The sequence below is a fragment of the Temnothorax nylanderi genome, unplaced genomic scaffold, assembly GCF_030848795.1.
Source record: "Temnothorax nylanderi isolate EJ_2023f unplaced genomic scaffold, tnyl_v1.0 TNYL_tig1069_pilon, whole genome shotgun sequence".
Taxonomy (NCBI): Eukaryota; Metazoa; Arthropoda; class Insecta; order Hymenoptera; family Formicidae; genus Temnothorax; species Temnothorax nylanderi.
In genome coordinates, this window is record NW_027250131.1 from 1 (window position 1) to 11,844 (window position 11,844).

At 33.8% G+C, this 11,844-nt stretch overlaps 1 long non-coding RNA gene and 1 pseudogene across 1 annotated transcript; one reads left to right on the forward strand and one right to left on the reverse strand.

Moving 5' to 3' along the window:
* The first annotated feature begins 7,274 nt into the window (after positions 1–7,274).
* On the forward strand, positions 7,275–8,609 carry LOC139786543 (uncharacterized). Its single transcript, XR_011722336.1, has 3 exons — positions 7,275–7,542; positions 7,735–7,823; positions 7,922–8,609. It is a non-coding gene; the product is annotated as an uncharacterized lncRNA (long non-coding RNA).
* A 262-nt stretch (positions 8,610–8,871) lies between these two features.
* Positions 8,872–10,404, reverse strand: LOC139786539 (putative nuclease HARBI1; annotated as a pseudogene).
* Positions 10,405–11,844: the final 1,440 nt, after the last annotated feature.

The following is an 11,844-nucleotide window of genomic DNA, read 5'->3' on the forward strand; positions in this document are numbered from 1 at the left end:
TTTATGAAAATCTTTAAACAATTGAAAATTTGAAATTAAACTAACATGGATCGCTTCTAGGGATCATTAGGAATCGTTTAAGACGATTCGCAACTCAATCATCGCTAATTGGCAAAGTACCCCTAAATGGGTAAAAACTCGTAATATTAAAAAATATTGAAATTAAACTATATGGGCGGTCTCTTTAGGACTAGACAAATCATTTAAGCCCTCAAACTTAAAATCGCATCACAAATGACGAAGTTGCCCCGAAGGGTGAAAATCTACAATAAAGTAAAAAATCAGAAATAAACCATATATAACTACATAGGCTCGTTCCATGAGACGATCTTAAAGTGTCCATACCCTTTTTTCATTGAAATTACCCAAACTACAGATCTTTATTCAAAAATGTCAGTTTTGTAGATATCGATCTAAAATCGATAATTGACAGATATTGATGTCCTGGCAATCACTAATAACTAAGATCTATCATAAATCCATGATCTATCATTCTTTCTATCGATCAACTGATTACACTTAATATCGATTTAATGACAAAGTTATATCGCACAGAGTATTTTGGACTCGTCTCGACTCACGTAATACGAATCTGTTTGTAAAATATCACGCTTGACGTTGGTTTCGCGTCAATAGCTCGTTTCGTTTCGAAATATCCCTTTCGTCAAATAAAATGAAATATCGCATTTAAATTACGCATGTCAAATGAAAATAAATTATAACCCTTCTCGACTGGGTCATTCTCGTAAACTATCGTTCTCTAACAATCGTATCGTCATTACGAAATGATTGCCATCGCACATTATGGTTATCGCGTAATCCTTATTATCTATACGCGTCGTTATATCTATCGTTACGAAATTATAATCAAACATTGTTATATAATACTTGCTCGTTTGGAAGAGCGTTCGATTAATTAACTCTAAGTATCAAAACTATACATATGACATGTGTCATGACAAGGTAAGTTTACTGTGACAGGGTCACTTATGGTGTAAAATTGCAGTGACGCATGTCAATGCAAATATATAGTGACATGTGTCACTGACGATGTAAGTCTATAGTGACATGTGTCACTTCAAGGTAAGTATGTATAAAGGCGCAATTTCACGTGCCGCTAAAACAAGCGATTGAAGCGACAAATTGTCGCTCGCAATCCAGCGCCAACAATTTTGTAGTTTGAATCAGTTCAACTACAAAGCATTTACTGCTCAAAACGCTGATACATTGTTGACAGTGCTGCCGTGCTGTATTAATTATATGTACTTAAAACACATAACCTAAGAAATTACATAACCTGAAAGGAAACGTTGAAGATACGTAGTCATCATCCAGTGACATAAAAAAGAAAAATTAATAAATTAAATTAATATTAAAGATTAAAGATTCAATAAAATGCAAGATTCGAATAAAGAAAATGAAAATGATGACGTAAGTATATATACAAAAAAGTAATTTTTTTATATAAAATAAATTCTATTTAATCAAAATAACTAAATTTTATATGAATTTCTTTTCTATATATGGAGGGGTTAAAGCCATAGTGGTGTAAATCAATTTTTTTGACCACTTTTTTTTCTTCTTTTTCAACATATCTGCATGTGTAGACTACATCTATGAACTTAACTCGATAGGTTAAAAAAAAGTGACTTACACCACTATGGCTTTAACCCCTCCATATAGACTAATAAATTAAGCTATATATTTTGAAACGTAAAAGAATATTTTAAGTATTTTAGAACAATATACAACTTGTGAGATATATATGCTATTTCTAATGTTTTGTAGGTATTTGACCTCCCAGTACAGACATGTGGACTCTGCGAAACTATATGTGATACAGATTACATCAACCAACATGAGTGTCTTCAAGGATATTCTAATTATTATACTTGTTAAAGTATGTATAGATAATTCTCATGCTACACGTGATTAGCTGCTGAGAAGCACGTATGTAAGAGTGTGTGTGTGCGTGCGCAGCACGACTAGAGAGTGTGAGTAGGGTAGGGCCGAGCTGCGTACAGGAGGAAAGATTCAGACGAATACAGACATTCACCCGAAGCGTGTGCGAATAGAGTACAGACGTGTTTGAGGTGATGTAGAAGTCATCAATAAAGTTATAAGTATTGTTAAGGAATATAAGCTTCAATGCTTTGGACACTTCTTCCTTTTCGATCCTGACCTCCTAACTCAACATGGTAGCAGAGCGTGGTTGTTTTGTTCTGAGGCTATGTGGCATCGTGTAGCCGAATTCTCTGGGAAAACTGAATCAGAAAATAAGAATAGTGAAGAAAGTGAACAGGAAGAGTTAGACCAAGATAAGCTAAAGAAGCTTGAAAAATCTTTACGGAAGTTATTTGTGAAGGAGATTGAAAAATTACTGATTTTGAAGAAAGTGATTTTCGAGGAACGAAGAAAGGAAGACAAAATGCCAAAAGAAGAAGAAGTTAAAATTCAAGTGTTCGATGGACGAGATTACAGCTTGTGGAAAAGGAGAATACTGCTGTATTTAAAATGGAAAAAGTGCGATGAGCCGGCGACACGAGAAAAGTTGGGCACAGAAGCACAAGCCGACTGGGATGAAAAAAATCTGAAAGCTATGAACTACATTTACTGTAGTATAACAAATGAACAATTGGAATTTGTGAGTGAACAAGATACCGCTCTCAAAATAATGGCGAAATTTGACCAAATATACACCAAAGAATCAACGGCTCTACAAATATGCATTCGAAACAAATTGGAACGAATGAAACTGAAAGACTTTGATAATTCAAGTACATTCTTTAATGAATTTGAAAAGGTCACAAATGAACTGAAAAATGCAGGTGCAAAAGTGACGGAACGAGAAAAACTAGACTACATGCTGAGAACGCTGCCAGAATCATTAAGCTACGTAGGAGATTTGATCGACTCAGTAAAAGAAAGTGATCGCACTTGTGAATTTTTGAAAAATAAAATAATAATGTGGGAAGTGCGAAGCCAGAATGACAGTGGCAAGAAAAAGCCAAGTGTGTTTAAGGCCGAAAAAAAGGACATGACATGCCGAGGATGCGGAAAGCCGGGACATTTTGTGAAAAATTGTCGGACCACGTGGCGGACCGGATACGGCAGGAGCGGAGCCGGCGGGGGAGCGCAAGGGCCAGGAGGTGCGCAACAACCGCCGCTGCAGAATACGCAGCAGCCGCAGCAGTTTCGAGGCCGAGGCAGAGGCTATGGACGAGGCCATGGCAGAGGCAGAGGATGGCAGCAGCGCAGCGACGGAGCGGGCTACTACGATGCGCGCTACGCATACAGCGAGCGCAACGACAACCTAGGAACCTTCTTGACACAAGTAGAACGAGATGATTTCGCTGCGAGCGATGCGATAGTCTACACGAGTGACACGGGTAAAATAGATTGGATATTGGATAGTGGTTGTTCGGACCACATTATAAACGATGATTCATTTTTTTACGAATACATAGATCTAAAGAAACCAATAAATGTGAAAGTAGGAGATGGTAGAATTTTAAAGGGCACAAAAGTTGGTAAAGTCTTGACCTATTTTATAGTAAATGGAGTAAGAAAACAAATAACAATATCCAATGTATTTTATGTCAAAGAGATGGATAAAAATTTAATTAGTTATGCCAAAGTAACAGACGCGAATAAAATTATTTCAATAGGAAAAACATCAAAAATATATAATGAGTATGGAAAATTGATAGGGATTGCGTTTAAAGAGAATGGTCTTTACAAAATAAGTAGTATAATAGAAAGAAAGGAGTCTTACGCTGGTAATGTAGAAAAAATGACACAAAAGGAAAGATTTCATAGACTTCTAGGACATGTAAATTTTCAATATTTGGATAATATGTGTAAAAACAAATTAGTAGAGGGAATGCCAGCAGAATTAGAACCAGTATTTTTGAAGTGTGGAACTTGCATACAAAATAAAATGCACAATTTGAAATTTGAAAATAACAGAAATAAAGCAAAAGAAGTCTTAGAATTAATTCATACTGATTTAAATGGGCCACATTATACGACAGGTTTTGATGGATCTAAATACTTCTTAACATTTATTGATGACTATAGTAAATGTGCGTTAGTGTATACTATAAAAGCTAAATCTGAAGTTCATAATTGTTTTATTGATTACATGAATAGAGTAGAAAATTTAACTGGCAAAAGAATTAAAAGACTGAGATGCGATAACGGCAAAGAGTATATGAACAATGAAATGTTTAACTTAGTTAGAGATAAAGGAATTTTCTTGGAACCATGTCCACCTTACACACATGAGCTGAATGGAACAGCTGAGAGATATAATAGAACAATTATGAATTCAGCTAGATGTTTGTTGTCAGAATCTAAAGTACATAATAGATATTGGCCAGAAGTTATTAAAGCCGCAGCTTATTTGAAAAATAAAACAATAACAAACACAGTAGAAAATAAAACACCTTTTGAAATCTTCTTTAGAGAAAAACCGAATATTAAAAACTTAAGATTGTATGGAAGTAAAGTTTTTGCACGAGTACCCGAAATAAAAAGAGATTCAAAGTGGGATAGAAAAGCTGATGTAGGAATACTTCTAGGATATGAAAACGCTGGATACAGAGTTTTGATTAACAACAAAATAATTGTAACAAGACATGTGGATATAGTTGAAGAACATGAAAATTTAATCGGATTTAAAGGTATAGATGAAAGTGACGATGAATCTGAAAAATGTAATGAAAGCTCTGAATCAGGTGAAAATATTGAGAATGGTAAAAATATTAAGATTCAAAACAAGGAAAATGAATACGGTCAAAATAAAGGTAAAAAGACTAGAAACTTGAGTAATAGATCTGATGATACGGTTGATGAATTAGAAAATGAACTAAGAAGGTCAGCTAGAGAAAAGAAAAAAACAGAGAGATATGGTGATTTTGTAAATTCAAATTGCATCTATGTAAACGTAGTTAGTGCAGATAGTCCTTTAACTTATGAAGAAGCTTTGAAAAGTAGTGATTATGATTTATGGAATGAAGCAATGAACAGAGAAATAGATTGCTTAAATAAAAATAAAACTTGGAAATTGGTTGAGAAGCCGCAAAATAAAAAAATTCTAGATTTAAAATGGGTGTTCACAAATAAATCTGATAATAAAAAGAAAGCAAGATTAGTAGTACGAGGTTTCCAACAAAAAGAAGTACTGGAAGACTTGTATTCTCCAGTGGCTAGAATTCAAACATTAAAGTTGTTATTGTCATTTTGTTGTCAATTTGGATTAATGATCATACAAATGGACGTAGAAACAGCATTTCTAAATGGAGCTGTAAAATCAGAAGTATTTGTGAAACAACCACTAGGATACGACGATAACTCAGGAAAAGTATATAAATTAGAAAAGGCATTATATGGATTGAGAGAAAGCCCGAGAGCTTGGTACGAATGTTTTGATGAGTTCATACAAAAATTAGGGTTTGAAAGAAGTAAAAATGATTATTGTCTATACATAAAACATGAGAAGGGCGAAACGATCTATTTAATTTTATTTGTAGATGATTTATTGATCTGTGGGAAAAATAAAAAAAGAATTGATGAAATTAAGAGTAAATTGTCGAGTAAATTTTCTATGAAAGATCTAGGTGAAGTAAAAACGTATCTGGGAATAAATATTGAATATGATTATAAGAAAGGTACAATGACATTAGACCAAGGCGATTATATCGAGTCGTTAGCGAGAAAATATAGTATTGAACAAGCGAAATTATATTGTACACCGATGGAACAGAACTTAAGTTTAGAGCCCGCACAGTCAGCTTCAAATAATATTAAATACAGAAATTTAATTGGAGCTCTGTTGTACATAAGCACATGTACCAGATTAGATGTGAGTTACAGTGTAAATTACTTAAGCCGATTTCAAAATAGTTACGATGAAAACACACTTTAAATACGCATTAAGAATCTTAAAATATTTGTACCGAACGATGAATCTTAAATTAACATACAAAAGGAAATTAAATGGAGAAATTATGGATTGTTTCGTTGACGCTGACTGGGCGGGGGACAAGATAGATAGGAAATCCACGACGGGATATGTTATAAGAATATTTGGAAATGTGATTTATTGGAAATCGAGAAAACAGGGCAGTGTGACAAAATCGTCAACAGCCGCTGAATACGTAGCGTTATCAGAATTAGTGAGTGAAATCAAGGTTGTAATAAACTTGTTGAAAGACTTTAACGTGAAAATTGAAAAGCCGGTAAATATTTACGAAGATAATTCTGGAGCCATCTCGATCGCAAAATATGGAAATTTGACAAAAAATTCAAAGTACATTGAAGTACATTATCATTTTGTGAATGAATGTTATGAAAAGGGTATTATAAAAATCGTTAAAGTAGACTCAGAAATTAATCTAGCAGATATTCTAACGAAAGCCCTAGGAAAAAATAAATTTGAAAAATTAAGACTACTCTTGAAAATAATTTAAGTAAAAGCCAAAGAAATATTAATAGGTTATAAGAAAACTCTGAGAATGTAGGTACGACAAATGAATAAAAACTAATGTATTGAAATATGTAGCATGAAAATTAAGGAGGTGTGTTAAAGTATGTATAGATAATTCTCATGCTACACGTGATTAGCTGCTGAGAAGCACGTATGTAAGAGTGTGTGTGTGCGTGCGCAGCACGACTAGAGAGTGTGAGTAGGGTAGGGCCGAGCTGCGTACAGGAGGAAAGATTCAGACGAATACAGACATTCACCCGAAGCGTGTGCGAATAGAGTACAGACGTGTTTGAGGTGATGTAGAAGTCATCAATAAAGTTATAAGTATTGTTAAGGAATATAAGCTTCAATGCTTTGGACACTTCTTCCTTTTCGATCCTGACCTCCTAACTCAACAATACTGACCCAAATACTTATTATTTTTATCCGGTGTGCGGTATGTAAAAGTAGTATAAATAAATAACTTATTTATTTAAAGAAATTTAAAAGAATATTCAATATCATGTAATAATTTGTAGAAGATGGAAGTGTTTTAAGAAGAAGTGCAATTGATGATCAAGAAGTAACGGTACAAGAAAGTTTAGAAAACATAACAAATAAAAGAAAAAATATAAGGAAAAGTTAAGTATTACAGAAAAGCAGGAGTTGCTAGAATTAGAAGAACAATTAATTTTAGAAGTACAGGCACGCAAAGCATTATGGAATCCACAATTGGATTTGTCACTCCGTAGCAGAAAAGCAACGGCACAATTATGGAAAGAAATTTCTGAAGCATTAAATGGTAAGCAAATATTCATTCAATAATAAAATAATTATAGGAATAGTATGCAACTCAATAATTATTAATATAAATTTGATTGTAACATATGATGTTTTCCAGGAAAACTGTCGGACAAAGAAGCAAAGACAAAGTTTAAATCCCTGCATGATACATACAGAAGAATTGTTAGCAATGAATCGTTGGCTAGTGGTTCAGAAAGACCTGCTAAAATGAGCAAATGGCAACACTACGATAATTTATCGTTTTTGCGTGACTCATGCCTACAAAAACAGTGAGTATTTTTTTATATCGTTCTTTCAGAACAATACTTATAGTAGAATGTCAACATAAAATATAAAATAAAACAATAATATAAAACAATAATAGAAATAATATAAAACAATAGAAATAAAACAATGTGAAAAAATATATATACATATACATAACAGATTTTTGGAAATTAACATTTTAACTGTTATAATAGAACAAAATCAAATGTATCATGCAGCGTAGATAGTAATGATGAAGACTCAGTTCTCAGTTCTACAGATGTGGAACAAAATAAACAAGAAAGTATGTTTAATCTAATTCATTATAAATAAATATAATATTACATATATTATCTATATATATATATATATATATATATTATATGTAAACATTTTTTTTAGAAACGAGAAAACAAAGCAATAATAAAAAAGATAATTCAGCTCTGGAGAGAATTGCTGATGCTTTCTGTAAAAGAAATACGGAGGCACCCATTGTTTTACCTGATCCTCCAGAAAACGATGAAGTGGACGCAATTGTAGCTGTAGTGGAAACAAGACTGAGAAAACTTCCACGAAACATATTGGATGATACAGCGCAGAAACTTTTTCAACTAACGTATGAGCTCATAAAAAATATTTCTTGAAAAAGTTTTTGCAATGCATTATCAAACATGTTAAGTGTTTGTTACTTAATTAAGCATACTTGTTAAGCTTAAGTTTTTCATATTTTTATGTGTGATAAAGGCCCGTTTCTACCATTCGCGATTAACTTTAACCTCAAGTTAAACTATCTTAATATCTTTGTTTTTTTCAGATACATTCTTTAAAAAAGACAAAGATAGTTTAACCCAAGATTAAAGTTAACCGTGGATGATAGAAACGGGCCATAGAATGTTTTCTGTGTTATAGTTTATATTACTAATTATAAACATGTACATGCAATATAGTCTTTTATTTTTAATTTTTTTATTTGTACTTGTCATATGTGATATAAAACATTTCCTATGTTATGGAGTTAATATTACTAAGTAATACTATTATAAACATGTACATGCAATATAGTCTTTTATTTTTAAGTTTTTTATTTGTACTTGTGATATGTGATATAAAACGTTTCCTATGTTCTACAGTTTATATTACTAAGTAATACTATTATAAACATGTTCATGCAATATAGTCTATACTTTTATTTTTATATAAAATAATAAATAATATAAATAACAAGTAAACGTCTTTTTCAATTATTTTGCAACATTCTTTATTGTTAATGCTTATAAACAATAGCGAATATATCTAGATATATAAAGAATTATATGCGAGGCTACATATTTTTTGTATTTTGAAAAACATATTTAGATATAATCATTTTGCCAAGGTACAGATCCTTCATTATTGAAGTATGTACAAAACTTTTCCCTTATTTTTATACTTGATTTAGTACTCATATATGATCCTGTACGACGAATTTCACGATAGGCAGTACAAAAATCATTATGATCTACATGATCAATTATACTTGCAGATATATATTCATTAGTGTTTATGTCTTGCTTTCTTAACCAATTATGCAAGCACACAATGGCTTGCACAATTTTTTCTGCAGTTTCTACTTTACTGATTATTGGTTTTCTTAATATTCGCCACTGAGAGGCAAGAATACCAAATGTATTTTCAATAGTGCGCCTGGCACGGCTCAATCGATAGTTAAATATATTTTTTTCTTTATTTAATCCGCCCCTTCCTGGATATGGTCGCAACAAATATTCCTTCAAAGGGAATGCTTCATCTCCAACGAGGCAATATGGTAGTATGGGACCATTTTCAAAAACAGTCTCTGCATTTGGTACATTTAGCTTTTTTTGTTCAAATTTTTTGCCAAACTGACATTCTCTAAAAATACCACCATCGCTGCGTCTTCCATAGGCTCCAATATCGACAAATATGAATAAGTAATTGGCATCACATATTGCCATTAAAACAACACTATGGCTGTGTTTATAGTTATAATATGTAGAGCCAGCATTAGCAGGACACTGAAAAAGTACATTATTATAAGTATACATTATTATAATAGTTGCGTTCAATTTGCAAATCAGAGGTGTAAAACTGAATGCAAATATTGTCAAATTGAATGACTTTATAATAATATAAAAATACATACTTGAATAACAATGTGTTTTCCATCGATGGCACCAATGCAATGAGGAAAATTGCATTAATTTTCAAAATCTGCTGCAATACGCAGCCAATCTTCCTTTGTTAAAGATGATGGAAGGACAACTGGACACAACATGTTCCAAATTGCTTCACATGTTTCGGATATAATATTACTTATTGTTGTACATCCTACTGGTATGATATTGATACCATTGAGTCGCCAGAAGCCAAATATCTATAATATGTGAAAGATAACTATATAAGTCAAATCATTTATAGCTTGTATTGTCTAATGCATTGCTTTCATATTTTTATGCAATTATTTTAAAAAATGTAATAAAACAAACCTTAGAGTCAAACACAAACGTTCTTCAGCACTGACAGGCTCTCTAATATGTGTCTGCTTTTGAAGTTTCGGTCCAACAATTTGTAGTAAATTTTCCAGTTGCGTTGATGACATACGAAAATAATTCAGAAATCTTGCACTTTCTAATCTCACATTCGGTAAAATCGCTTTGTAAAATCCATATTTATTATGATTTTGAAAAAGTGGTGCGACCCAAAACTTTTTTTTTGAATAATGTCTTTTTTGTTTCTGATATGTCGATAGCAATATAACAAAAACGATATCATTTTCAAATTGTATTTGACGTTTTCGTCGAATTATTTGATTACAATTAGATATCCAATTATAATATTTTTTTCTTTTGGAAGCTGCCATTATTGCTTTCTACAACACAACTTTGTCGCTGCAATCTTTTTTCATGTGCACAAGCTGCCGCTGTAATAGTTTAGCGACAAAAGTCGTCACGTGATCATTTTTGTCGCTCAAACGATCAGTTTCAGCGGCACGTGAAAATGCACCTTAACGCTTCTAATATCACAATCATATAAGGAAGTTTCAGCCCTTCGACCAACCTTATTCGTTTTGAGACTCGGCTGCTGCTTCGTCATCAGGCTGTATCTGCTGGCTACATTGGATCAGCTGTTCTTCCGCATCCTCTGGATCAGTGTCCTCGATAGGAATCGTTGTATCGGCGTCAGAACTCGTATCCAACTTATCGTTATTTTTATTAGGATATTTATTTTCGGGAATAGGGGTGGATGTGGTCATTCTAGGATCTGTGGATTTTCTCTCGGCCTTGGTTTTCACCGTCTCCTTGGTTAGAGTCGTCTCCTTCCTAGCTGACATTTGCGCTGCTGCTTTCCCCTTCAGTAGTAGTTCCAATGAGGGCGATGCTACCGTCTGGACTTTAGGCATCGGTTGCAAGGTTAGGCTGGACAACCGCACGGGTCGAACTACTGGCTGCTCGGCCAGTACAGTGTTTTAAGTGTTGGCGCTTCGGCCACGTGCGAAATAATTGTCAATTCCCGGAAGACCGCACTGGAAATTGTTTTCGGTGCGGTTTTCGCGACCACCGTATTGGAGACTGTAAGGAGAGACGTTGGAATCGAGTGCTAAACCACCCGTTTCCCAGATAAGCCGGGAATCATCCCTGGAGACGGTAGACATGTCCCAGGACGAACACCAGGTACAAAGAGTGCAAACGGAAAAGGGCAACTACACCAGGGCCCGAAAAGTGCAGCGAGACCTTGGCGGAGGCAGATAGCGGCCTTTGCGAGGTTGACAGCCAGGTCAATCCTGACCTAGGCGGGTTAGATCCTGACGAGGAGGTGCAGCAACTGTTGCAGGTGGGCGCACAGCCCGGGAACGGCCAGGCAGGTGCAGAGCCAGCCGATAGTGGTCGAGGTGCAGGGGGAGCAGCAGCCGAGTGCAGCCGAATCACAGGAGATGATCTACGAGAGCCTATAGGGCGCAAGTTTATATTGTAAACGTTATATTTTATTTATTATTTTATTGTGTGAAAAAAGATTATATCAATATTCTATTTTTTATAATAATACACTATAAGCGTGACGTATCGAAAAGGTACACTTAGAGATTTTACACTTTAAGGGCAAAGAGCCAATTCTGATTAAATTTAATACGCGATTATTAATTATAAGTAACACAAAGAGTTACACTTTTACACCAGTGACACCTCAGATACACTTTTATACAATAAAAAACATAAAGATAAGAAATCACACCTCACTTACCTACGATACCAAAGTTCCCGAGTTCCCAAATACTCAATTATATTTTAATTCACAAAGTGACAAGTTCA